Source organism: Engystomops pustulosus, chromosome 9 (genome assembly GCF_040894005.1).
Source record: "Engystomops pustulosus chromosome 9, aEngPut4.maternal, whole genome shotgun sequence".
Classification (NCBI taxonomy): Eukaryota; Metazoa; Chordata; class Amphibia; order Anura; family Leptodactylidae; genus Engystomops; species Engystomops pustulosus.
The window spans coordinates 65,767,507-65,788,677 of record NC_092419.1 but is presented as its reverse complement, the minus strand read 5'-3'; the positions used below and the strand labels follow the sequence as shown (position 1 = coordinate 65,788,677).

Sequence of the window (21,171 nt, the reverse complement as noted above, 5' to 3'; positions counted from 1 at the left end):
AGCTTAGAATGGCCGTTGACAGCAGCTGCCTAATTTCTACTTTCTTTTACTATCTCATAGAGAAACTAACACAATTTTCAGGTTCAAAAAGGTCAACAGAACTTGGGATTCCCAGGCAGTCTCCCATGCTGGTACTTGCCAAGCCTTAAGCTGCAACGCTGCTGCGATCTGACAAGAGCATGCACATTCAGCTTAGAATGGCCGTTGACAGCAGCTGTTCAATTTGAACCTTCTTTTTCTATCTCATAGAGAAACTAACTCAATTTTCAGGTTCAAAAAGGTCAATGGAACTTGGGATTCCCAGCCAGTCTCCCATGCTGGTACTTGCCAAGCCTTAGCTTAGAATGGGCGTTGACAGCAGCTGTTCAATTTGAACCTTCTTTTACTATCTCATAGAGAAACTAACACAATTTTCAGGTTCAAAAAGGTCAACGGAACTTGGGATTCCCAGCCAGTCTCCCATGCTGGTACTTGCCAAACCTTAAGCTGCATTGCTGCTGCGATCTGACGAGAGCAGGCACATTCAGCTTAGAATGGCCGTTGACAGCAGCTGTTCAATTTGAACCTTCTTTTACCATCTTTGACAGAGAAACTAACAATTTTCAGGTTCAAAAAGGTCAACAGAACATGGGATTCCCAGCCAGTCTCCCATGCTGGTACTTGCCAAGCCTTAAGCTGCATTGCTGCTGCGATCTGACGAGAGCAGGCACATTCAGCTTAGAATGGCCGTTGACAGCAGCTGCCTAATTTCTACTTTCTTTTACTATCTCATAGAGAAACTAACACAATTTTCAGGTTCAAAAAGGTCAACAGAACTTGGGATTCCCAGGCAGTCTCCCATGCTGGTACTTGCCAAGCCTTAAGCTGCAACGCTGCTGCGATCTGACAAGAGCATGCACATTCAGCTTAGAATGGCCGTTGACAGCAACTGTTCAATTTGAACCTTCTTTTACTATCTCATAGAGAAACTAACACATTTTCAGGTTCAAAAAGGTCAACGGAACTTGGGATTCCCAGCCAGTCTCCCATGCTGGTACTTGCCAAGCCTTAAGCTGCATTGCTGCTGCGATCTGATGAGAGCAGGCACATTCAGCTTAGAATGGCCGTTGACAGCAGCTGTTCAATTTGAACCTTCTTTTACTATCTCATAGAGAAACTAACTCAATTTTCAGGTTCAAAAAGGTCAATGGAACTTGGGATTCCCAGCCAGTCTCCCATGCTGGTACTTGCCAAGCCTTAGCTTAGAATGGGCGTTGACAGCAGCTGTTCAATTTGAACCTTCTTTTACTATCTCATAGAGAAACTAACACAATTTTCAGGTTCAAAAAGGTGAACGGAACTTGGGATTCCCAGCCAGTCTCCCATGCTGGTACTTGCCAAGCCTTAAGCTGCATTGCTGCTGCGATCTGACGAGAGCAGGCACATTCAGCTTAGAATGGCCGTTGACAGCAGCTGTTCAATTTGAACCTTCTTTTACTATCTCATAGAGAAACTAATACAATTTTCAGGTTCAAAAAGGTCAACAGAACTTGGGATTCCCAGCTAGTCTCCCATGCTGGTACTTGCCAAGCCTTAAGCTGCATTGAAGCTGCGATCTGACGAGAGCAGGCACATTCAGCTTAGAATGGCCGTTGACAGCAGCTGTTCAATTTGAACCTTCTTTTACTATCTCATAGAGAAACTAACACAATTTTCAGGTTCAAAAAGGTCAATGGAACTTGGGATTCCCTGCCAGTCTCCCATGCTGGTACTTGCCAAGCCTTAAGCTGCATTGCTGCTGCGATCTGGCAAGAGCACACACATTCAGCTTAGAAGGGCCGCTGACAGCAGCTGTTCAATTTGAACCTTCTTTTACTATCTCATAGAGAAACTAACACAATTTTCAGGTTCAAAAAGGTCAACAGAACTTGGGATTCCCAGCCAGACTCCCATGCTGGTACTTGCCAAGCCTTAAGCTGCATTGCTGCTGCGATCTGACGAGAGCAGGCACATTCAGCTTAGAATGGCCGTTGACAGCAGCTGTTCAATTTGAACCTTCTTTTACTATCTCATAGAGAAACTAACACAATTTTCAGGTTCAAAAAGGTCAATAGAACTTGGGATTCCCAGCCAGTCTCCCATGCTGGTACTTGCCAAGCCTTAGCTTAGAATGGGCGTTGACAGCAGCTGTTCAATTTGAACCTTCTTTTACTATCTCATAGAGAAACTAACACAATTTTCAGGTTCAAAAAGGTCAACGGAACTTGGGATTCCCAGCCAGTCTCCCATGCTGGTACTTGCCAAACCTTAAGCTGCATTGCTGCTGCGATCTGACGAGAGCAGGCACATTCAGCTTAGAATGGCCGTTGACAGCAGCTGCCTAATTTCTACTTTCTTTTACTATCTCATAGAGAAACTAACACAATTTTCAGGTTCAAAAAGGTCAACAGAACTTGGGATTCCCAGGCAGTCTCCCATGCTGGTACTTGCCAAGCCTTAAGCTGCAACGCTGCTGCGATCTGACAAGAGCATGCACATTCAGCTTAGAATGGCCGTTGACAGCAGCTGTTCAATTTGAACCTTCTTTTACTATCTCATAGAGAAACTAACACATTTTCAGGTTCAAAAAGGTCAACGGAACTTGGGATTCCCAGCCAGTCTCCCATGCTGGTACTTGCCAAGCCTTAGCTTAGAATGGGCGTTGACAGCAGCTGTTCAATTTGAACCTTCTTTTACTATCTCATAGAGAAACTAACACAATTTTCAGGTTCAAAAAGGTCAACAGAACTTGGGATTCCCAGCCAGTCTCCCATGCTGGTACTTGCCAAGCCTTAAGCTGCATCGCTGCTGCGATCTGACAAGAGCACGCACATTCAGCTTAGAATGGCCGTTGACAGCAGCTGTTCAATTTGAACCTTCTTTTACTATCTCATAGAGAAACTAACACAATTTTCAGGTTCAAAAAGGTCAACGGAACTTGGGATTGCCAGCCAGTCTCCCATGCTGGTACTTGCCAAGCCTTAAGCTGCATTGCTGCTGCGATCTGACGAGAGCAGGCACATTCAGCTTAGAATGGCCGTTGACAGCAGCTGTTCAATTTGAACCTTCTTTTACTATCTCATAGAGAAACTAACACAATTTTCAGGTTCAAAAAGGTCAACGGAACTTGGGATTCGCAGCCAGTCTCCCATGCTGGTACTTGCCAAGCCTTAAGCTGCATTGCTGCTGCGATCTGACGAGAGCAGGCACATTCAGCTTAGAATGGCCGTTGGCAGCAGCAGTTCAATTTGAACCTTCTTTTACCATCTTTGACAGAGAAACTAACAATTTTCAGGTTCAAAAAGGTCAACAGAACTTGGGATTCCCAGCCAGTCTCCCATGCTGGTACTTGCCAAGCCTTAAGCTGCATTGCTGCTGCGATCTGACGAGAGCAGGCACATTAAGCTTAGAATGGCTGTTGACAGCAGCTGTTCAATTTGAACCTTCTTTTACTATCTCATAGAGAAACTAACACAATTTTCAGGTTCAAAAAGGTCAACAGAACTTGGGATTCCTAGCCAGTCCCCCATGCTGGTACTTGCCAAGCCTTAAGCTGCATCGCTGCAGCGATCTGACAAGTGCACGCACATTCAGCTTAGAATGGCCGTTGACAGCAGCTGTTCAATTTGAACCTTCTTTTACTATCTCATAGAGAAACTAACACAATTTTCAGGTTCAAAAAGGTCAACGGAACTTGGGATTCGCAGCCAGTCTCCCATGCTGGTACTTGCCAAGCCTTAAGCTGCATTGCTGCTGCGATCTGACAAGAGCACGCACATTCAGCTTAGAATGGCCGTTGACAGCAGTTGTTCAATTTGAACCTTCTTTTACTATCTCATAGAGAAACTAACACAATTTTCAGGTTCAAAAAGGTCAACAGAACTTGGGATTCCCAGCCAGTCTCCCATGCTGGTACTTGCCAAGCCTTAAGCTGCATTGCTGCTGCGATCTGACGAGAGGAGGCACATTCAGCTTAGAATGGCCGTTGACAGCAACTGTTCAATTTGAACCTTCTTTTACTATCTCATAGAGAAACTAACACAATTTTCAGGTTCAAAAATGTCAACAGAACTTGGGATTCCCAGCCAGTCTCCCATGCTGGTACTTGCCAAGCCTTAAGCTGCATCGCTGCTGCGATCTGACAAGAGCCCGCACATTCAGCTTAGAATGGCCGTTGACAGCAGCTGTTCAATTTGAACCTTCTTTTACTATCTCATAGAGAAACTAACACAATTTTCAGGTTCAAAAAGGTCAACGGAAGTTGGGATTCGCAGCCAGTCTCCCATGCTGGTACTTGCCAAGCCTTAAGCTGCATCGCTGCATCGCTGCTGCGATCTGACAAGAGCACGCACATTCAGCTTAGATAGGCCGTTGACAGCAACTGTTCAATTTGAACCTTCTTTTACTATCTCATAGAGAAACTAACACAATTTTCAGGTTCAAAAAGGTCAACAGAACTTGGGATTCCCAGCCAGTCTCCCTTGCTGGTACTTGCCAAGCCTTAAGCTGCATCGCTGCTGCGATCTGACAAGAGCACGCACATTCAGCTTAGAATGGCCGTTGACAGCAGCTGTTCAATTTGAACCTTCTTTTACTATCTCATAGAGAAACTAACACAATTTTCAGGTTCAAAAAGGGCAACGGAACTTGGGATTGCCAGCCAGTCTCCCATGCTGGTACTTGCCAAGCCTTAAGCTGCATTGCTGCAGTTATCTGACGAGAGCAGGCACATTCAGCTTAGAATGGCCGTTGACAGCAGCTGTTCAATTTGAACCTTCTTTTACTATCTCATAGAGAAACTAACACAATTTTCAGGTTCAAAAAGGTCAACAGAACTTGGGATTCCCAGCCAGTCTCCCATGCTGGTACTTGCCAAACATTAAGCTGCATTGCTGCTGCGATCTGACGAGAGCAGGCATGTTCAGCTTAGAATGGCCGTTGACAGCAGCTGTTCAATTTGAACCTTCTTTTACTATCTCATAGAGAAACTAACACAATTTTCAGGTTCAAAAAGGTCAACGGAACTTGGGATTCCAAGCCAGTCTCCCATGCTGGTACTTGCCAAGCCTTAAGCTGCATTGCTGCTGCGATCTGACGAGAGCAGGCACATTCAGCTTAGAATGGCCGTTGACAGCAGCTGTTCAATTTGAACCTTCTTTTACCATCTTTGACAGGGAAACTAACAATTTTCAGGTTCAAAAAGGTCAACAGAACTTGGGATTCCCAGCCAGTCTCCCATGCTGGTACTTGCCAAGCCTTAAGCTGCATTGCTGCTGCGATCTGACAAGAGCAGGCACATTCAGCTTAGAATGGCCGTTGACAGCAGCTGTTCAATTTGAACCTTCTTTTACTATCTCATAGAGAAACTAACACAATTTTCAGGTTCAAAAAGGTCAACAGAACTTGGGATTCCCAGCCAGTCTCCCATGCTCGTACTTTCCAAGCCTTAAGCTGCATTGCTGCTGCGATCTGACGAGAGCAGGCACATTCAGCTTAGAATGGCCGTTGACAGCAGCTGTTCAATTTGAACTTTCTTTTACCATCTTTGACAGGGAAACTAACAATTTTCAGGTTCAAAAAGGTCAACGGAACTTGGGATTCCCAGCCAGTCTCCCATGCTGGTACTTGCCAAGCCTTAAGCTGCATTGCTGCTGCGATCTGACGAGAGCAGGCACATTCAGCTTAGAAGGGCCGTTGACAGCAGCTGCCTAATTTCTACTTTCTTTTACTATCTCATAGAGAAACTAACACAATTTTCAGGTTCAAAAAGGTCAACAGAACTTGGGATTCCCAGCCAGTCTCCCATGCTGGTACTTGCCAAGCCTTAAGCTGCATTGCTGCTGCGATCTGACGAGAGCAGGCACATTCAGCTTAGAATGGCCGTTGACAGCAGCTGTTCAATTTGAACCTTCTTTTACTATCTCATAGAGAAACTAACACAATTTTCAGGTTCAAAAAGGTCAACAGAACTTGGGATTCCCAGCCAGTCTCCCATGCTGGTACTTGCTAAGCCTTAAGCTGCATCGCTGCTGCGATCTGACAAGAGCACGCACATTCAGCTTAGAATGGCCGTTGACAGCAGTTGTTCAATTTGAACCTTCTTTTACTATCTCATAGAGAAACTAACACAATTTTCAGGTTCAAAAAGGTCAACGGAACTTGGGATTCGCAGCCAGTCTCCCATGCTGGTACTTGCCAAGCCTTAAGCTGCATCGCTGCTGCGATCCGACAAGAGCACGCGCATTCAGCTTAGAATGGCTGTTGACAGCAGCTGTTCATTTTGAACCTTCTTTTACTATCTCATAGAGAAACTAACACAATTTTCAGGTTCAAAAAGGTCAACGGAACTTGGGATTCCCAGCCAGTCTCCCATGCTGGTACTTGCCAAGCCTTAAGCTGCATTGCTGCTGCGATCTGACGAGAGCAGGCACATTCAGCTTAGAATGGCCGTTGACAGCAGCTGTTCAATTTGAACCTTCTTTTACTATCTCATAGAGAAACTAACACAATTTTCAGGTTCAAAAAGGTCAACGGAACTTGGGATTCCCAGTCAGTCTCCCATGCTGGTACTTGCCAAGCCTTAAGCTGCATTGCTGCTGCGATCTGACGAGAGCAGGCACATTAAGCTTAGTAGAATGGCCGTTGACAGCAGCTGTTCAATTTGAACCTTCTTTTACTATCTCATAGAGAAACTAACACAATTTTCAGGTTCAAAAATGTCAACAGAACTTGGGATTCCCAGACAGTCTCCCATGCTGGTACTTGCAAAGCCTTAAGCTGCATTGCTGCTGCAATCTGACCAGAGCAGGCACATTCAGCTTAGAATGGCTGTTGACAGCAGCTGTTCAATTTGAACCTTCTTTTACTATCTCATAGAGAAACTAACACAATTTTCAGGTTCAAAAAGGTCAACGGAACTTGGGATTCCCAGCTAGTCTCCCATGCTGGTACTTGCCAAGCCTTAAGCTGCATTGCTGCTGCGATCTGACGAGAGCAGGCACATTCAGCTTAGAATGGCCGTTGACAGCAACTGTTCAATTTGAACCTTATTTTACTACCTCATAGAGAAACTAACACAATTTTCAGGTTCAAAAAGGTCAACAGAACTTAGGATTCCCAGCCAGTCTCCCATGCTGGTACTTGCCAAGCCTTAAGCTGCATTGCTGCTGCGATCTGACGAGAGCAGGCACATTCAGCTTAGAATGGCCGTTGACAGCAGCTGTTCAATTTGAACCTTCTTTTACTATCTCATAGAGAAACTAACACAATTTTCAGGTTCAAAAAGGTCAACGGAACTTGGGATTCCCAGCCAGTCTCCCATGCTGGTACTTGCCAAGCCTTAAGCTGCATTGCTGCTGCGATCTGACGAGAGCAGGCACATTAAGCTTAGTAGAATGGCCGTTGACAGCAACTGTTCAATTTGAACCTTATTTTACTACCTCATAGAGAAACTAACACAATTTTCAGGTTCAAAAAGGTCAACAGAACTTAGGATTCCCAGCCAGTCTCCCATGCTGGTACTTGCCAAGCCTTAAGCTGCATTGCTGCTGCGATCTAACGAGAGCAGGCACATTCAGCTTAGAATGGCCATTGACAGCAGCTGTTCAATTTGAACCTTCTTTTACTATCTCATAGAGAAACTAACACAATTTTCAGGTTCAAAAATGTCAACAGAACTTGGGATTCCCAGCCAGTTTCCCATGCTGGTACTTGCTAAGCCTTAAGCTGCATCGCTGCTGCGATTTGACAAGAGCACGCACATTCAGCTTAGAATGGCCGTTGACAGCAGCTGTTCAATTTGAACCTTCTTTTACAATCTCATAGAGAAACTAACACAATTTTCAGGTTCAAAATGGTCAACGGAACTTGGGATTCGCAGCCAGTCTCCCATGCTGGTACTTGCCAAGCCTTAAGCTGCATTGCTGCTGCGATCTGACGAGAGCAGGCACATTCAGCTTAGAATGGCCGTTGACAGCAGCTGTTCAATTTGAACCTTCTTTTACCATCTTTGAAGGGAAACTAACAATTTTCAGGTTCAAAAAGGTCAACGGAACTTGGGATTCCCAGCCAGTCTCCCATGCTGGTACTTGCCAAGCCTTAAGCTGCATTGCTGCTGCGATCTGACGAGAGCAGGCACATTCAGCTTAGAATGGCCGTTGACAGCAGCTGTTCAATTTGAACCTTCTTTTACTATCTCATAGAGAAACTAACACAATTTTCAGGTTCAAAAAGGTCAACGGAACTTGGGATTCGCAGCCAGTCTCCCATGCTGGTACTTTCCAAGCCTTAAGCTGCATTGCTGCTGCGATCTGACGAGAGCAGGCACATTCAGCTTAGAATGGCCGTTGACAGCAGCTGTTCAATTTGAACCTTCTTTTACTATCTCATAGAGAAACTAACACAATTTTCAGGTTCAAAAAGGTCAACAGAACGTGGGATTCCCAGCCAGTCTCCCATGCTGGTACTTGCCAAGCCTTAAGCTGCATTGCTGCTGCGATCTGACGAGAGCAGGCACATTCAGCTTAGAATGGCCGTTGACAGCAGCTGTTCAATTTGAACCTTCTTTTACTATCTCATAGAGAAACTAACACAATTTTCAGGTTCAAAAAGGTCAACGGAATTTGGGATTGCCAGCCAGTCTCCCATGCTGGTACTTGCCAAGCCTTAAGCTGCATTGCTGCTGCGATCTGACGAGAGCAGGCACATTCAGCTTAGAATGGCCGTTGACAGCAGCTGTTCAATTTGAACCTTCTTTTACTATCTCATAGAGAAACTAACACAATTTTCAGGTTCAAAAAGGTCAACGGAATTTGGGATTGCCAGCCAGTCTCCCATGCTGGTACTTGCCAAGCCTTAAGCTGCATTGCTGCTGCGATCTGACGAGAGCAGGCACATTGAGCTTAGAATGGCCGTTGACAGCAGCTGTTCAATTTGAACCTTCTTTTACTATCTCATAGAGAAACTAACACAATTTTCAGGTTCAAAAAGGTCAACGGAACTTGGGATTCCCTGCCAGTCTCCCATGCTGGTACTTGCCAAGCCTTATGCTGCTGCGATCTGACGAGAGCAGGCACATTCAGCTTAGAATGGCCGTTGACAGCAGCTGTTCAATTTGAACCTTCTTTTACTATCTCATAGAGAAACTAACACAATTTTCAGGTTCAAAAAGGTCAACGGAACTTGGGATTCCCAGCCAGTCTCCCATGCTGGTACTTTCCAAGCCTTAAGCTGCATTGCTGCTGCGATCTGACGAGAGCAGGCACATTCAGCTTAGAATGGCCGTTGACAGCAGCTGTTCAATTTGAACCTTCTTTTACTATCTCATAGAGAAACTAACACAATTTTCAGGTTCAAAAAGGTCAACAGAACGTGGGATTCCCAGCCAGTGTCCCATGCTGGTACTTGCCAAGCCTTAAGCTGCATTGCTGCTGCGATCTGACGAGAGCAGGCACATTCAGCTTAGAATGGCCGTTGACAGCAGCTGTTCAATTTGAACCTTCTTTTACTATCTCATAGAGAAACTAACACAATTTTCAGGTTCAAAAAGGTCAACAGAACTTGGGATTCCCAGCCAGTCTCCCATGCTGGTACTTGCCAAGCCTTAAGCTGCATCGCTGCTGCGATCCGACGAGAGCAGGCACATTCAGCTTAGAATGGCCGTTGACAGCAGCTGTTCAATTTGAACCTTCTTTTACAATCTCATAGAGAAACTAACACAATTTTCAGGTTCAAAAAGGTCAACAGAACTTGGGATTCGCAGCCAGTCTCCCATGCTGGTACTTGCCAAGCCTTAAGCTGCATTGCTGCTGCGATCTGACGAGAGCAGGCACATTCAGCTTAGAATGGCCGTTGACAGCAGCTGTTCAATTTGAACCTTCTTTTACCATCTTTGACAGAGAAACTAACAATTTTCAGGTTCAAAAAGGTCAACGGAACTTGGGATTCCCAGCCAGTCTCCCATGCTGGTACTTGCCAAGCCTTAAGCTGCATTGCTGCTGCGATCTGACGAGAGCAGGCACATTCAGCTTAGAATGGCCGTTGACAGCAGCTGTTCAATTTGAACCTTCTTTTACTATCTCATAGAGAAACTAACACAATTTTCAGGTTCAAAAAGGTCAACAGAACGTGGGATTCCCAGCCAGTCTCCCATGCTGGTACTTGCCAAGCCTTAAGCTGCATTGCTGCTGCGATCTGACGAGAGCAGGCACATTCAGCTTAGAATGGCCGTTGACAGCAGCTGTTCAATTTGAACCTTCTTTTACTATCTCATAGAGAAACTAACACAATTTTCAGGTTCAAAAAGGTCAACGGAATTTGGGATTGCCAGCCAGTCTCCCATGCTGGTACTTGCCAAGCCTTAAGCTGCATTGCTGCTGCGATCTGACGAGAGCAGGCACATTCAGCTTAGAATGGCCGTTGACAGCAGCTGTTCAATTTGAACCTTCTTTTACTATCTCATAGAGAAACTAACACAATTTTCAGGTTCAAAAATGTCAACGGAATTTGGGATTGCCAGCCAGTCTCCCATGCTGGTACTTGCCAAGCCTTAAGCTGCATTGCTGCTGCGATCTGACGAGAGCAGGCACATTGAGCTTAGAATGGCCGTTGACAGCAGCTGTTCAATTTGAACCTTCTTTTACTATCTCATAGAGAAACTAACACAATTTTCAGGTTCAAAAAGGTCAACGGAACTTGGGATTCCCTGCCAGTCTCCCATGCTTGTACTTGCCAAGCCTTATGCTGCTGCGATCTGACGAGAGCAGGCACATTCAGCTTAGAATGGCCGTTGACAGCAGCTGTTCAATTTGAACCTTCTTTTACTATCTCATAGAGAAACTAACACAATTTTCAGGTTCAAAAAGGTCAACGGAACTTGGGATTCCCAGCCAGTCTCCCATGCTGGTACTTTCCAAGCCTTAAGCTGCATTGCTGCTGCGATCTGACGAGAGCAGGCACATTCAGCTTAGAATGGCCGTTGACAGCAGCTGTTCAATTTGAACCTTCTTTTACTATCTCATAGAGAAACTAACACAATTTTCAGGTTCAAAAAGGTCAACAGAACGTGGGATTCCCAGCCAGTGTCCCATGCTGGTACTTGCCAAGCCTTAAGCTGCATTGCTGCTGCGATCTGACGAGAGCAGGCACATTCAGCTTAGAATGGCCGTTGACAGCAGCTGTTCAATTTGAACCTTCTTTTACTATCTCATAGAGAAACTAACACAATTTTCAGGTTCAAAAAGGTCAACAGAACTTGGGATTCCCAGCCAGTCTCCCATGCTGGTACTTGCCAAGCCTTAAGCTGCATCGCTGCTGCGATCCGACGAGAGCAGGCACATTCAGCTTAGAATGGCCGTTGACAGCAGCTGTTCAATTTGAACCTTCTTTTACAATCTCATAGAGAAACTAACACAATTTTCAGGTTCAAAAAGGTCAACAGAACTTGGGATTCGCAGCCAGTCTCCCATGCTGGTACTTGCCAAGCCTTAAGCTGCATTGCTGCTGCGATCTGACGAGAGCAGGCACATTCAGCTTAGAATGGCCGTTGACAGCAGCTGTTCAATTTGAACCTTCTTTTACCATCTTTGACAGAGAAACTAACAATTTTCAGGTTCAAAAAGGTCAACGGAACTTGGGATTCCCAGCCAGTCTCCCATGCTGGTACTTGCCAAGCCTTAAGCTGCATCGCTGCTGCGATCTGACGAGAGCAGGCACATTCAGCTTAGAATGGCCGTTGACAGCAGCTGTTCAATTTGAACCTTCTTTTACTATCTCATAGAGAAACTAACACAATTTTCAGGTTCAAAAAGGTCAACAGAACTTGGGATTCCCAGCCAGTCTCCCATGCTGGTACTTGCTAAGCCTTAAGCTGCATCGCTGCTGCGATCTGACAAGAGCACGCACATTCAGCTTAGAATGGCCGTTGACAGCAGTTGTTCAATTTGAACCTTCTTTTACTATCTCATAGAGAAACTAACACAATTTTCAGGTTCAAAAAGGTCAACGGAACTTGGGATTCGCAGCCAGTCTCCCATGCTGGTACTTGCCAAGCCTTAAGCTGCATCGCTGCTGCGATCCGACAAGAGCACGCGCATTCAGCTTAGAATGGCTGTTGACAGCAGCTGTTCATTTTGAACCTTCTTTTACTATCTCATAGAGAAACTAACACAATTTTCAGGTTCAAAAAGGTCAACGGAACTTGGGATTCCCAGCCAGTCTCCCATGCTGGTACTTGCCAAGCCTTAAGCTGCATTGCTGCTGCGATCTGACGAGAGCAGGCACATTCAGCTTAGAATGGCCGTTGACAGCAGCTGTTCAATTTGAACCTTCTTTTACTATCTCATAGAGAAACTAACACAATTTTCAGGTTCAAAAAGGTCAACGGAACTTGGGATTCCCAGTCAGTCTCCCATGCTGGTACTTGCCAAGCCTTAAGCTGCATTGCTGCTGCGATCTGACGAGAGCAGGCACATTAAGCTTAGTAGAATGGCCGTTGACAGCAGCTGTTCAATTTGAACCTTCTTTTACTATCTCATAGAGAAACTAACACAATTTTCAGGTTCAAAAATGTCAACAGAACTTGGGATTCCCAGACAGTCTCCCATGCTGGTACTTGCAAAGCCTTAAGCTGCATTGCTGCTGCAATCTGACCAGAGCAGGCACATTCAGCTTAGAATGGCTGTTGACAGCAGCTGTTCAATTTGAACCTTCTTTTACTATCTCATAGAGAAACTAACACAATTTTCAGGTTCAAAAAGGTCAACGGAACTTGGGATTCCCAGCTAGTCTCCCATGCTGGTACTTGCCAAGCCTTAAGCTGCATTGCTGCTGCGATCTGACGAGAGCAGGCACATTCAGCTTAGAATGGCCGTTGACAGCAACTGTTCAATTTGAACCTTATTTTACTACCTCATAGAGAAACTAACACAATTTTCAGGTTCAAAAAGGTCAACAGAACTTAGGATTCCCAGCCAGTCTCCCATGCTGGTACTTGCCAAGCCTTAAGCTGCATTGCTGCTGCGATCTGACGAGAGCAGGCACATTCAGCTTAGAATGGCCGTTGACAGCAGCTGTTCAATTTGAACCTTCTTTTACTATCTCATAGAGAAACTAACACAATTTTCAGGTTCAAAAAGGTCAACGGAACTTGGGATTCCCAGCCAGTCTCCCATGCTGGTACTTGCCAAGCCTTAAGCTGCATTGCTGCTGCGATCTGACGAGAGCAGGCACATTAAGCTTAGTAGAATGGCCGTTGACAGCAACTGTTCAATTTGAACCTTATTTTACTACCTCATAGAGAAACTAACACAATTTTCAGGTTCAAAAAGGTCAACAGAACTTAGGATTCCCAGCCAGTCTCCCATGCTGGTACTTGCCAAGCCTTAAGCTGCATTGCTGCTGCGATCTAACGAGAGCAGGCACATTCAGCTTAGAATGGCCATTGACAGCAGCTGTTCAATTTGAACCTTCTTTTACTATCTCATAGAGAAACTAACACAATTTTCAGGTTCAAAAATGTCAACAGAACTTGGGATTCCCAGCCAGTTTCCCATGCTGGTACTTGCTAAGCCTTAAGCTGCATCGCTGCTGCGATTTGACAAGAGCACGCACATTCAGCTTAGAATGGCCGTTGACAGCAGCTGTTCAATTTGAACCTTCTTTTACAATCTCATAGAGAAACTAACACAATTTTCAGGTTCAAAATGGTCAACGGAACTTGGGATTCGCAGCCAGTCTCCCATGCTGGTACTTGCCAAGCCTTAAGCTGCATTGCTGCTGCGATCTGACGAGAGCAGGCACATTCAGCTTAGAATGGCCGTTGACAGCAGCTGTTCAATTTGAACCTTCTTTTACCATCTTTGAAGGGAAACTAACAATTTTCAGGTTCAAAAAGGTCAACGGAACTTGGGATTCCCAGCCAGTCTCCCATGCTGGTACTTGCCAAGCCTTAAGCTGCATTGCTGCTGCGATCTGACGAGAGCAGGCACATTCAGCTTAGAATGGCCGTTGACAGCAGCTGTTCAATTTGAACCTTCTTTTACTATCTCATAGAGAAACTAACACAATTTTCAGGTTCAAAAAGGTCAACGGAACTTGGGATTCCCAGCCAGTCTCCCATGCTGGTACTTTCCAAGCCTTAAGCTGCATTGCTGCTGCGATCTGACGAGAGCAGGCACATTCAGCTTAGAATGGCCGTTGACAGCAGCTGTTCAATTTGAACCTTCTTTTACTATCTCATAGAGAAACTAACACAATTTTCAGGTTCAAAAAGGTCAACAGAACGTGGGATTCCCAGCCAGTCTCCCATGCTGGTACTTGCCAAGCCTTAAGCTGCATTGCTGCTGCGATCTGACGAGAGCAGGCACATTCAGCTTAGAATGGCCGTTGACAGCAGCTGTTCAATTTGAACCTTCTTTTACTATCTCATAGAGAAACTAACACAATTTTCAGGTTCAAAAAGGTCAACGGAATTTGGGATTGCCAGCCAGTCTCCCATGCTGGTACTTGCCAAGCCTTAAGCTGCATTGCTGCTGCGATCTGACGAGAGCAGGCACATTCAGCTTAGAATGGCCGTTGACAGCAGCTGTTCAATTTGAACCTTCTTTTACTATCTCATAGAGAAACTAACACAATTTTCAGGTTCAAAAAGGTCAACGGAATTTGGGATTGCCAGCCAGTCTCCCATGCTGGTACTTGCCAAGCCTTAAGCTGCATTGCTGCTGCGATCTGACGAGAGCAGGCACATTGAGCTTAGAATGGCCGTTGACAGCAGCTGTTCAATTTGAACCTTCTTTTACTATCTCATAGAGAAACTAACACAATTTTCAGGTTCAAAAAGGTCAACGGAACTTGGGATTCCCTGCCAGTCTCCCATGCTGGTACTTGCCAAGCCTTATGCTGCTGCGATCTGACGAGAGCAGGCACATTCAGCTTAGAATGGCCGTTGACAGCAGCTGTTCAATTTGAACCTTCTTTTACTATCTCATAGAGAAACTAACACAATTTTCAGGTTCAAAAAGGTCAACGGAACTTGGGATTCCCAGCCAGTCTCCCATGCTGGTACTTTCCAAGCCTTAAGCTGCATTGCTGCTGCGATCTGACGAGAGCAGGCACATTCAGCTTAGAATGGCCGTTGACAGCAGCTGTTCAATTTGAACCTTCTTTTACTATCTCATAGAGAAACTAACACAATTTTCAGGTTCAAAAAGGTCAACAGAACGTGGGATTCCCAGCCAGTGTCCCATGCTGGTACTTGCCAAGCCTTAAGCTGCATTGCTGCTGCGATCTGACGAGAGCAGGCACATTCAGCTTAGAATGGCCGTTGACAGCAGCTGTTCAATTTGAACCTTCTTTTACTATCTCATAGAGAAACTAACACAATTTTCAGGTTCAAAAAGGTCAACAGAACTTGGGATTCCCAGCCAGTCTCCCATGCTGGTACTTGCCAAGCCTTAAGCTGCATCGCTGCTGCGATCCGACGAGAGCAGGCACATTCAGCTTAGAATGGCCGTTGACAGCAGCTGTTCAATTTGAACCTTCTTTTACAATCTCATAGAGAAACTAACACAATTTTCAGGTTCAAAAAGGTCAACAGAACTTGGGATTCGCAGCCAGTCTCCCATGCTGGTACTTGCCAAGCCTTAAGCTGCATTGCTGCTGCGATCTGACGAGAGCAGGCACATTCAGCTTAGAATGGCCGTTGACAGCAGCTGTTCAATTTGAACCTTCTTTTACCATCTTTGACAGAGAAACTAACAATTTTCAGGTTCAAAAAGGTCAACGGAACTTGGGATTCCCAGCCAGTCTCCCATGCTGGTACTTGCCAAGCCTTAAGCTGCATTGCTGCTGCGATCTGACGAGAGCAGGCACATTCAGCTTAGAATGGCCGTTGACAGCAGCTGTTCAATTTGAACCTTCTTTTACTATCTCATAGAGAAACTAACACAATTTTCAGGTTCAAAAAGGTCAACAGAACGTGGGATTCCCAGCCAGTCTCCCATGCTGGTACTTGCCAAGCCTTAAGCTGCATTGCTGCTGCGATCTGACGAGAGCAGGCACATTCAGCTTAGAATGGCCGTTGACAGCAGCTGTTCAATTTGAACCTTCTTTTACTATCTCATAGAGAAACTAACACAATTTTCAGGTTCAAAAAGGTCAACGGAATTTGGGATTGCCAGCCAGTCTCCCATGCTGGTACTTGCCAAGCCTTAAGCTGCATTGCTGCTGCGATCTGACGAGAGCAGGCACATTCAGCTTAGAATGGCCGTTGACAGCAGCTGTTCAATTTGAACCTTCTTTTACTATCTCATAGAGAAACTAACACAATTTTCAGGTTCAAAAATGTCAACGGAATTTGGGATTGCCAGCCAGTCTCCCATGCTGGTACTTGCCAAGCCTTAAGCTGCATTGCTGCTGCGATCTGACGAGAGCAGGCACATTGAGCTTAGAATGGCCGTTGACAGCAGCTGTTCAATTTGAACCTTCTTTTACTATCTCATAGAGAAACTAACACAATTTTCAGGTTCAAAAAGGTCAACGGAACTTGGGATTCCCTGCCAGTCTCCCATGCTTGTACTTGCCAAGCCTTATGCTGCTGCGATCTGACGAGAGCAGGCACATTCAGCTTAGAATGGCCGTTGACAGCAGCTGTTCAATTTGAACCTTCTTTTACTATCTCATAGAGAAACTAACACAATTTTCAGGTTCAAAAAGGTCAACGGAACTTGGGATTCCCAGCCAGTCTCCCATGCTGGTACTTTCCAAGCCTTAAGCTGCATTGCTGCTGCGATCTGACGAGAGCAGGCACATTCAGCTTAGAATGGCCGTTGACAGCAGCTGTTCAATTTGAACCTTCTTTTACTATCTCATAGAGAAACTAACACAATTTTCAGGTTCAAAAAGGTCAACAGAACGTGGGATTCCCAGCCAGTGTCCCATGCTGGTACTTGCCAAGCCTTAAGCTGCATTGCTGCTGCGATCTGACGAGAGCAGGCACATTCAGCTTAGAATGGCCGTTGACAGCAGCTGTTCAATTTGAACCTTCTTTTACTATCTCATAGAGAAACTAACACAATTTTCAGGTTCAAAAAGGTCAACAGAACTTGGGATTCCCAGCCAGTCTTCCATGCTGGTACTTGCCAAGCCTTAAGCTGCATCGCTGCTGCGATCCGACGAGAGCAGGCACATTCAGCTTAGAATGGCCGTTGACAGCAGCTGTTCAATTTGAACCTTCTTTTACTATCTCATAGAGAAACTAACACAATTTTCAGGTTCAAAAAGGTCAACAGAACTAGGGGTTCCCAGCCAGTCTCCCATGCTGGTACTTGCCAAACCTTAAGCTGCATTGCTGCTGCGATCTGACGAGAGCAGGCACATTCAGCTTAGAATGGCCGTTGACAGCAGCTGTTCAATTTGAACCTTCTTTTACCATCTTTGACAGAGAAACTAACAATTTTCAGGTTCAAAAAGGTCAACGGAACGTGGGATTCCCAGCCAGTCTCCCATGCTGGTACTTGCCAAGCCTTAAGCTGCATTGCTGCTGCGATCTGACGAGAGCAGGCACATTCAGCTTAGAATGGCCGTTGACAGCAGCTGCCTAATTTCTACTTTCTTTTACTATCTCATAGAGAAACTAACACAATTTTCATGTTCAAAAAGGTCAACAGAACTTGGGATTCCCAGCCAGTCTCCCATGCTGGTACTTGCCAAGCCTTAAGCTGCAACGCTGCTGCGATCTGACAAGAGCATGCACATTCAGCTTAGAATGGCCGTTGACAGCAGCTGTTCAATTTGAACCTTCTTTTACTATCTCATAAAGAAACTAACACATTTTCAGGTTCAAAAAGGTCAATGGAACTTGGGATTCCCAGCCAGTCTCCCATGCTGGTACTTGCCAAGCCTTAGCTTAGAATGGGCATTGACAGCAGCTGTTCAATTTGAACCTTCTTTTACTATCTCATAGAGAAACTAACACAATTTTCAGGTTAAAAAAAGGTCAACGGAACTTGGGATTCCCAGCCAGTCTCCCATGCTGGTACTTGCCAAGCCTTAAGCTGCATTGCTGCTGCGATCTGACGAGAGCAGGAACATTCAGCTTAGAATGGCTGTTGACAGCAGCTGTTCAATTTGAACCTTCTTTTAAGATCTTTGACAGAGAAACTAACAATTTTCAGGTTCAAAAAGGTCAACGGAACTTGGGATTCCCAGCCAGTCTCCCATGCTGGTACTTGCCAAGCCTTAAGCTGCATTGCTGCTGCGATCTGACGAGAGCAGGCACATTCAGCTTAGAATGGCCGTTGACAGCAGCTGCCTAATTTCTACTTTCTTTCACTATCTCATAGAGAAACTAACACAATTTTCAGGTTCAAAAAGGTCAAAAGAACTTAGGATTCCCAGCCAGTCTCCCATGCTGGTACTTGCGAAGCCTTAAGCTGCAACGCTGCTGCGATCTGACAAGAGCATGCACATTAAGCTTAGAATGGCCGTTGACAGCAGCTGTTCAATTTGAACCTTCTTTTACTATCTCATAGAGAAACTTACACAATTTTCAGGTTCAAAAAGGTCAACAGAACTTGGGATTCCCAGCCAGTCTCCCATGCTGGTACTCACCAAGCCTTAAGCTGCATCGCTGCTGCGATCTGACAAGAGCACGCACATTCAGCTTACAATGGCCGTTGACAGCAGCTGTTCAATTTGAACCTTCTTTTACTATCTCATAGAGAAACTAACACAATTTTCAGGTTCAAAAAGGTCAAAGGAACTTGGGATTCCCAGCCAGTCTCCCATGCTGGTACTTGCCAAGCCTTAAGCTGCATTGCTCCTGCAATCTGACAAGAGCAGGCACATTCAGCTTAGAATGGGCGTTGACAGCAGCTGTTCAATTTGAACCTTCTTTTACTATCTCATAGAGAAACTATCACAATTTTCAGGTTCAAAAAGGTCAACAGAACTTGAGATTCCCAGCAAGTCTCCCATGCTGGTACTTGCCAAGCCTTAAGCTGCATTGCTGCTGCGATCTGACGAGAGCAGGCACATTCAGCTTAGAATGGCCGTTGACAGCAGTTGTTCAATTTGAACCTTCTTTTACTATCTCATAGAGAAACTAACACAATTTTCAGGTTCAAAAAGGTCAACAGAACTTGGGATTCCCAGCCAGTCTCCCATGCTGGTACTTGCCAAGCCTTAAGCTGCATTGCTGCTGCGATCTGACGAGAGCAGGCACATTCAGCTTAGAATGGCCGTTGACAGCAGCTGTTCAATTTGAACCTTCTTTTACTATCTCATAGAGAAACTAACACAATTTTCAGGTTCAAAAAGGTCAACAGAACTTGGGATTCCCAGCCAGTCTCCCATGCTGGCACTTGCCAAGCCTTAAGCTGCATTGCTGCTGCGATCTGACGAGAGCAGGCACATTCAGCTTAGAATGGCTGTTGACAGCAGCTGTTCAGTTTGAACCTTCTTTTACTATCTCATAGAGAAACTAACACAATTTTCAGGTTCAAAAAGGTCAACGGAACTTGGGATTCCCAGCCAGTCTCCCATGCTCGTACTTGCCAAACCTTAAGCTGCATTGCTGCTGCGATCTGACGAGAGCAGGCACATTCAGCTTAGAATGGCCGTTGACAGCAGCTGTTCAATTTGAACCTTCTTTTACCATCTTTGACAGAGAAACTAACAATTTTCAGGTTCAAAAAGGTCAACGGAACGTGGGATTCCCAGCCAGTCTCCCATGCTGGTACTTGCCAAGCCTTAAGCTGCATTGCTGCTGCGATCTGACGAGAGCAGGCACATTCAGCTTAGAATGGCCGTTGACAGCAGCTGCCTAATTTCTACTTTCTTTTACTATCTCATAGAGAAACTAACACAATTTTCATGTTCAAAAAGGTCAACAGAACTTGGGATTCCCAGCCAGTCTCCCATGCTGGTACTTGCCAAGCCTTAAGCTGCATTGCTGCTGCGATCTGACGAGAGCAGGCACATTCAGCTTAGAATGGCCGTTGACAGCAGTTGTTCAATTTGAACCTTCTTTTACTATCTCATAGAGAAACTAACACAATTTTCAGGTTCAAAAAGGTCAACAGAACTTGGGATTCCCAGCCAGTCTCCCATGCTGGTACTTGCCAAGCCTTAAGCTGCATTGCTGCTGCGATCTGACGAGAGCAGGCACATTCAGCTTAGAATGGCCGTTGACAGCAGCTGTTCAATTTGAACCTTCTTTTACTATCTCATAGAGAAACTAACACAATTTTCAGGTTCAAAAAGGTCAACAGAACTTGGGATTCCCAGCCAGTCTCCCATGCTGGCACTTGCCAAGCCTTAAGCTGCATTGCTGCTGCGATCTGACGAGAGCAGGCACATTCAGCTTAGAATGGCTGTTGACAGCAGCTGTTCAGTTTGAACCTTCTTTTACTATCTCATAGAGAAACTAACACAATTTTCAGGTTCAAAAAGGTCAACGGAACTTGGGATTCCCAGCCAGTCTCCCATGCTCGTACTTGCCAAACCTTAAGCTGCATTGCTGCTGCGATCTGACGAGAGCAGGCACATTCAGCTTAGAATGGCTGTTGACAGCAGCTGTTCAGTTTGAACCTTCTTTTACTATCTCATAGAGAAACTAACACAATTTTCAGGTTCAAAAAGGTCAACAGAACTTGGGATTCCCAGCCAGTCTCCCATACTGGCACTTGCCAAGCCTTAAGCTGCATTGCTGCTGCGATCTGACGAGAGCAGGCACATTCAGCTTAGAATGGCTGTTGACAGCAGCTGTTCAGTTTGAACCTTCTTTTACTATCTCATAGAGAAACTAACACAATTTTCAGGTTCAAAAAGGTCAACGGAACTTGGGATTCCCAGCCAGTCTCCCATGCTCGTACTTGCCAAACCTTAAGCTGCATTGCTGCTGCGATCTGACGAGAGCAGGCACATTCAGCTTAGAATGGCCGTTGACAGCAGCTGTTCAATTTGAACCTTCTTTTACCATATTTGACAGAGAAACTAACAATTTTCAGGTTCAAAAAGGTCAACGGAATGTGGGATTCCCAGCCAGTCTCCCATGCTGGTACTTGCCAAGCCTTAAGCTGCATTGCTGCTGCGATCTGACGAGAGCAGGCACATTCAGCTTAGAATGGCCGTTGACAGCAGCTGCCTAATTTCTAC

The 21,171-nt window shown here is 45.4% G+C and overlaps 68 pseudogenes; all 68 read right to left on the bottom strand.

Annotated features, from left to right (window-relative positions):
* Window positions 1–426: 426 nt before the first annotated feature.
* Window positions 427–545, bottom strand: LOC140086296 (5S ribosomal RNA; annotated as a pseudogene).
* A 70-nt stretch (window positions 546–615) lies between these two features.
* On the bottom strand, window positions 616–734 carry LOC140087770 (5S ribosomal RNA; annotated as a pseudogene).
* Window positions 735–992: 258 nt separating this feature from the next.
* LOC140100093 (5S ribosomal RNA) lies at window positions 993–1,111 on the bottom strand (annotated as a pseudogene).
* Window positions 1,112–1,328: 217 nt separating this feature from the next.
* On the bottom strand, window positions 1,329–1,447 carry LOC140089947 (5S ribosomal RNA; annotated as a pseudogene).
* Window positions 1,448–1,517: 70 nt separating this feature from the next.
* On the bottom strand, window positions 1,518–1,636 carry LOC140094132 (5S ribosomal RNA; annotated as a pseudogene).
* Window positions 1,637–1,895: 259 nt separating this feature from the next.
* On the bottom strand, window positions 1,896–2,014 carry LOC140085959 (5S ribosomal RNA; annotated as a pseudogene).
* Window positions 2,015–2,231: 217 nt separating this feature from the next.
* LOC140086295 (5S ribosomal RNA) lies at window positions 2,232–2,350 on the bottom strand (annotated as a pseudogene).
* Window positions 2,351–2,755: 405 nt separating this feature from the next.
* Window positions 2,756–2,874, bottom strand: LOC140097223 (5S ribosomal RNA; annotated as a pseudogene).
* A 70-nt stretch (window positions 2,875–2,944) lies between these two features.
* On the bottom strand, window positions 2,945–3,063 carry LOC140094370 (5S ribosomal RNA; annotated as a pseudogene).
* Window positions 3,064–3,133: 70 nt separating this feature from the next.
* On the bottom strand, window positions 3,134–3,252 carry LOC140095209 (5S ribosomal RNA; annotated as a pseudogene).
* A 70-nt stretch (window positions 3,253–3,322) lies between these two features.
* Window positions 3,323–3,441, bottom strand: LOC140086161 (5S ribosomal RNA; annotated as a pseudogene).
* Window positions 3,442–3,889: 448 nt separating this feature from the next.
* LOC140097273 (5S ribosomal RNA) lies at window positions 3,890–4,008 on the bottom strand (annotated as a pseudogene).
* Window positions 4,009–5,031: 1,023 nt separating this feature from the next.
* On the bottom strand, window positions 5,032–5,150 carry LOC140085389 (5S ribosomal RNA; annotated as a pseudogene).
* A 70-nt stretch (window positions 5,151–5,220) lies between these two features.
* On the bottom strand, window positions 5,221–5,339 carry LOC140091067 (5S ribosomal RNA; annotated as a pseudogene).
* A 70-nt stretch (window positions 5,340–5,409) lies between these two features.
* Window positions 5,410–5,528, bottom strand: LOC140086702 (5S ribosomal RNA; annotated as a pseudogene).
* Window positions 5,529–5,598: 70 nt separating this feature from the next.
* LOC140086551 (5S ribosomal RNA) lies at window positions 5,599–5,717 on the bottom strand (annotated as a pseudogene).
* A 70-nt stretch (window positions 5,718–5,787) lies between these two features.
* Window positions 5,788–5,906, bottom strand: LOC140079804 (5S ribosomal RNA; annotated as a pseudogene).
* Window positions 5,907–6,354: 448 nt separating this feature from the next.
* LOC140099022 (5S ribosomal RNA) lies at window positions 6,355–6,473 on the bottom strand (annotated as a pseudogene).
* A 451-nt stretch (window positions 6,474–6,924) lies between these two features.
* On the bottom strand, window positions 6,925–7,043 carry LOC140085336 (5S ribosomal RNA; annotated as a pseudogene).
* A 70-nt stretch (window positions 7,044–7,113) lies between these two features.
* On the bottom strand, window positions 7,114–7,232 carry LOC140086798 (5S ribosomal RNA; annotated as a pseudogene).
* Window positions 7,233–7,494: 262 nt separating this feature from the next.
* On the bottom strand, window positions 7,495–7,613 carry LOC140094087 (5S ribosomal RNA; annotated as a pseudogene).
* A 259-nt stretch (window positions 7,614–7,872) lies between these two features.
* Window positions 7,873–7,991, bottom strand: LOC140088274 (5S ribosomal RNA; annotated as a pseudogene).
* A 69-nt stretch (window positions 7,992–8,060) lies between these two features.
* LOC140099021 (5S ribosomal RNA) lies at window positions 8,061–8,179 on the bottom strand (annotated as a pseudogene).
* A 70-nt stretch (window positions 8,180–8,249) lies between these two features.
* Window positions 8,250–8,368, bottom strand: LOC140086762 (5S ribosomal RNA; annotated as a pseudogene).
* Window positions 8,369–8,438: 70 nt separating this feature from the next.
* LOC140090862 (5S ribosomal RNA) lies at window positions 8,439–8,557 on the bottom strand (annotated as a pseudogene).
* Window positions 8,558–9,186: 629 nt separating this feature from the next.
* Window positions 9,187–9,305, bottom strand: LOC140084399 (5S ribosomal RNA; annotated as a pseudogene).
* A 70-nt stretch (window positions 9,306–9,375) lies between these two features.
* Window positions 9,376–9,494, bottom strand: LOC140096127 (5S ribosomal RNA; annotated as a pseudogene).
* Window positions 9,495–9,564: 70 nt separating this feature from the next.
* Window positions 9,565–9,683, bottom strand: LOC140083639 (5S ribosomal RNA; annotated as a pseudogene).
* A 70-nt stretch (window positions 9,684–9,753) lies between these two features.
* On the bottom strand, window positions 9,754–9,872 carry LOC140090603 (5S ribosomal RNA; annotated as a pseudogene).
* Window positions 9,873–9,942: 70 nt separating this feature from the next.
* Window positions 9,943–10,061, bottom strand: LOC140099020 (5S ribosomal RNA; annotated as a pseudogene).
* A 70-nt stretch (window positions 10,062–10,131) lies between these two features.
* On the bottom strand, window positions 10,132–10,250 carry LOC140090861 (5S ribosomal RNA; annotated as a pseudogene).
* Window positions 10,251–10,879: 629 nt separating this feature from the next.
* On the bottom strand, window positions 10,880–10,998 carry LOC140084387 (5S ribosomal RNA; annotated as a pseudogene).
* A 70-nt stretch (window positions 10,999–11,068) lies between these two features.
* On the bottom strand, window positions 11,069–11,187 carry LOC140096126 (5S ribosomal RNA; annotated as a pseudogene).
* Window positions 11,188–11,257: 70 nt separating this feature from the next.
* On the bottom strand, window positions 11,258–11,376 carry LOC140083638 (5S ribosomal RNA; annotated as a pseudogene).
* Window positions 11,377–11,446: 70 nt separating this feature from the next.
* LOC140090601 (5S ribosomal RNA) lies at window positions 11,447–11,565 on the bottom strand (annotated as a pseudogene).
* Window positions 11,566–11,635: 70 nt separating this feature from the next.
* On the bottom strand, window positions 11,636–11,754 carry LOC140084774 (5S ribosomal RNA; annotated as a pseudogene).
* Window positions 11,755–12,202: 448 nt separating this feature from the next.
* LOC140099019 (5S ribosomal RNA) lies at window positions 12,203–12,321 on the bottom strand (annotated as a pseudogene).
* Window positions 12,322–12,772: 451 nt separating this feature from the next.
* On the bottom strand, window positions 12,773–12,891 carry LOC140085324 (5S ribosomal RNA; annotated as a pseudogene).
* Window positions 12,892–12,961: 70 nt separating this feature from the next.
* Window positions 12,962–13,080, bottom strand: LOC140086797 (5S ribosomal RNA; annotated as a pseudogene).
* A 262-nt stretch (window positions 13,081–13,342) lies between these two features.
* Window positions 13,343–13,461, bottom strand: LOC140094085 (5S ribosomal RNA; annotated as a pseudogene).
* Window positions 13,462–13,720: 259 nt separating this feature from the next.
* LOC140088273 (5S ribosomal RNA) lies at window positions 13,721–13,839 on the bottom strand (annotated as a pseudogene).
* Window positions 13,840–13,908: 69 nt separating this feature from the next.
* LOC140099018 (5S ribosomal RNA) lies at window positions 13,909–14,027 on the bottom strand (annotated as a pseudogene).
* Window positions 14,028–14,097: 70 nt separating this feature from the next.
* LOC140084375 (5S ribosomal RNA) lies at window positions 14,098–14,216 on the bottom strand (annotated as a pseudogene).
* A 70-nt stretch (window positions 14,217–14,286) lies between these two features.
* LOC140090860 (5S ribosomal RNA) lies at window positions 14,287–14,405 on the bottom strand (annotated as a pseudogene).
* A 629-nt stretch (window positions 14,406–15,034) lies between these two features.
* Window positions 15,035–15,153, bottom strand: LOC140084364 (5S ribosomal RNA; annotated as a pseudogene).
* A 70-nt stretch (window positions 15,154–15,223) lies between these two features.
* LOC140096125 (5S ribosomal RNA) lies at window positions 15,224–15,342 on the bottom strand (annotated as a pseudogene).
* Window positions 15,343–15,412: 70 nt separating this feature from the next.
* Window positions 15,413–15,531, bottom strand: LOC140083637 (5S ribosomal RNA; annotated as a pseudogene).
* A 70-nt stretch (window positions 15,532–15,601) lies between these two features.
* LOC140090600 (5S ribosomal RNA) lies at window positions 15,602–15,720 on the bottom strand (annotated as a pseudogene).
* Window positions 15,721–15,790: 70 nt separating this feature from the next.
* Window positions 15,791–15,909, bottom strand: LOC140099017 (5S ribosomal RNA; annotated as a pseudogene).
* A 70-nt stretch (window positions 15,910–15,979) lies between these two features.
* LOC140090859 (5S ribosomal RNA) lies at window positions 15,980–16,098 on the bottom strand (annotated as a pseudogene).
* A 629-nt stretch (window positions 16,099–16,727) lies between these two features.
* Window positions 16,728–16,846, bottom strand: LOC140084353 (5S ribosomal RNA; annotated as a pseudogene).
* A 70-nt stretch (window positions 16,847–16,916) lies between these two features.
* On the bottom strand, window positions 16,917–17,035 carry LOC140096124 (5S ribosomal RNA; annotated as a pseudogene).
* Window positions 17,036–17,105: 70 nt separating this feature from the next.
* Window positions 17,106–17,224, bottom strand: LOC140091850 (5S ribosomal RNA; annotated as a pseudogene).
* A 70-nt stretch (window positions 17,225–17,294) lies between these two features.
* Window positions 17,295–17,413, bottom strand: LOC140090842 (5S ribosomal RNA; annotated as a pseudogene).
* Window positions 17,414–17,483: 70 nt separating this feature from the next.
* Window positions 17,484–17,602, bottom strand: LOC140088661 (5S ribosomal RNA; annotated as a pseudogene).
* Window positions 17,603–18,008: 406 nt separating this feature from the next.
* Window positions 18,009–18,127, bottom strand: LOC140090513 (5S ribosomal RNA; annotated as a pseudogene).
* A 70-nt stretch (window positions 18,128–18,197) lies between these two features.
* On the bottom strand, window positions 18,198–18,316 carry LOC140099016 (5S ribosomal RNA; annotated as a pseudogene).
* Window positions 18,317–18,953: 637 nt separating this feature from the next.
* LOC140083152 (5S ribosomal RNA) lies at window positions 18,954–19,072 on the bottom strand (annotated as a pseudogene).
* Window positions 19,073–19,142: 70 nt separating this feature from the next.
* LOC140079803 (5S ribosomal RNA) lies at window positions 19,143–19,261 on the bottom strand (annotated as a pseudogene).
* A 70-nt stretch (window positions 19,262–19,331) lies between these two features.
* LOC140092842 (5S ribosomal RNA) lies at window positions 19,332–19,450 on the bottom strand (annotated as a pseudogene).
* Window positions 19,451–19,520: 70 nt separating this feature from the next.
* On the bottom strand, window positions 19,521–19,639 carry LOC140094584 (5S ribosomal RNA; annotated as a pseudogene).
* Window positions 19,640–19,709: 70 nt separating this feature from the next.
* On the bottom strand, window positions 19,710–19,828 carry LOC140088660 (5S ribosomal RNA; annotated as a pseudogene).
* A 70-nt stretch (window positions 19,829–19,898) lies between these two features.
* LOC140079802 (5S ribosomal RNA) lies at window positions 19,899–20,017 on the bottom strand (annotated as a pseudogene).
* Window positions 20,018–20,087: 70 nt separating this feature from the next.
* LOC140079801 (5S ribosomal RNA) lies at window positions 20,088–20,206 on the bottom strand (annotated as a pseudogene).
* Window positions 20,207–20,276: 70 nt separating this feature from the next.
* LOC140092841 (5S ribosomal RNA) lies at window positions 20,277–20,395 on the bottom strand (annotated as a pseudogene).
* Window positions 20,396–20,654: 259 nt separating this feature from the next.
* LOC140092779 (5S ribosomal RNA) lies at window positions 20,655–20,773 on the bottom strand (annotated as a pseudogene).
* A 70-nt stretch (window positions 20,774–20,843) lies between these two features.
* LOC140094583 (5S ribosomal RNA) lies at window positions 20,844–20,962 on the bottom strand (annotated as a pseudogene).
* A 70-nt stretch (window positions 20,963–21,032) lies between these two features.
* Window positions 21,033–21,151, bottom strand: LOC140098345 (5S ribosomal RNA; annotated as a pseudogene).
* Between the last annotated feature and the right edge of the window lie 20 nt (window positions 21,152–21,171).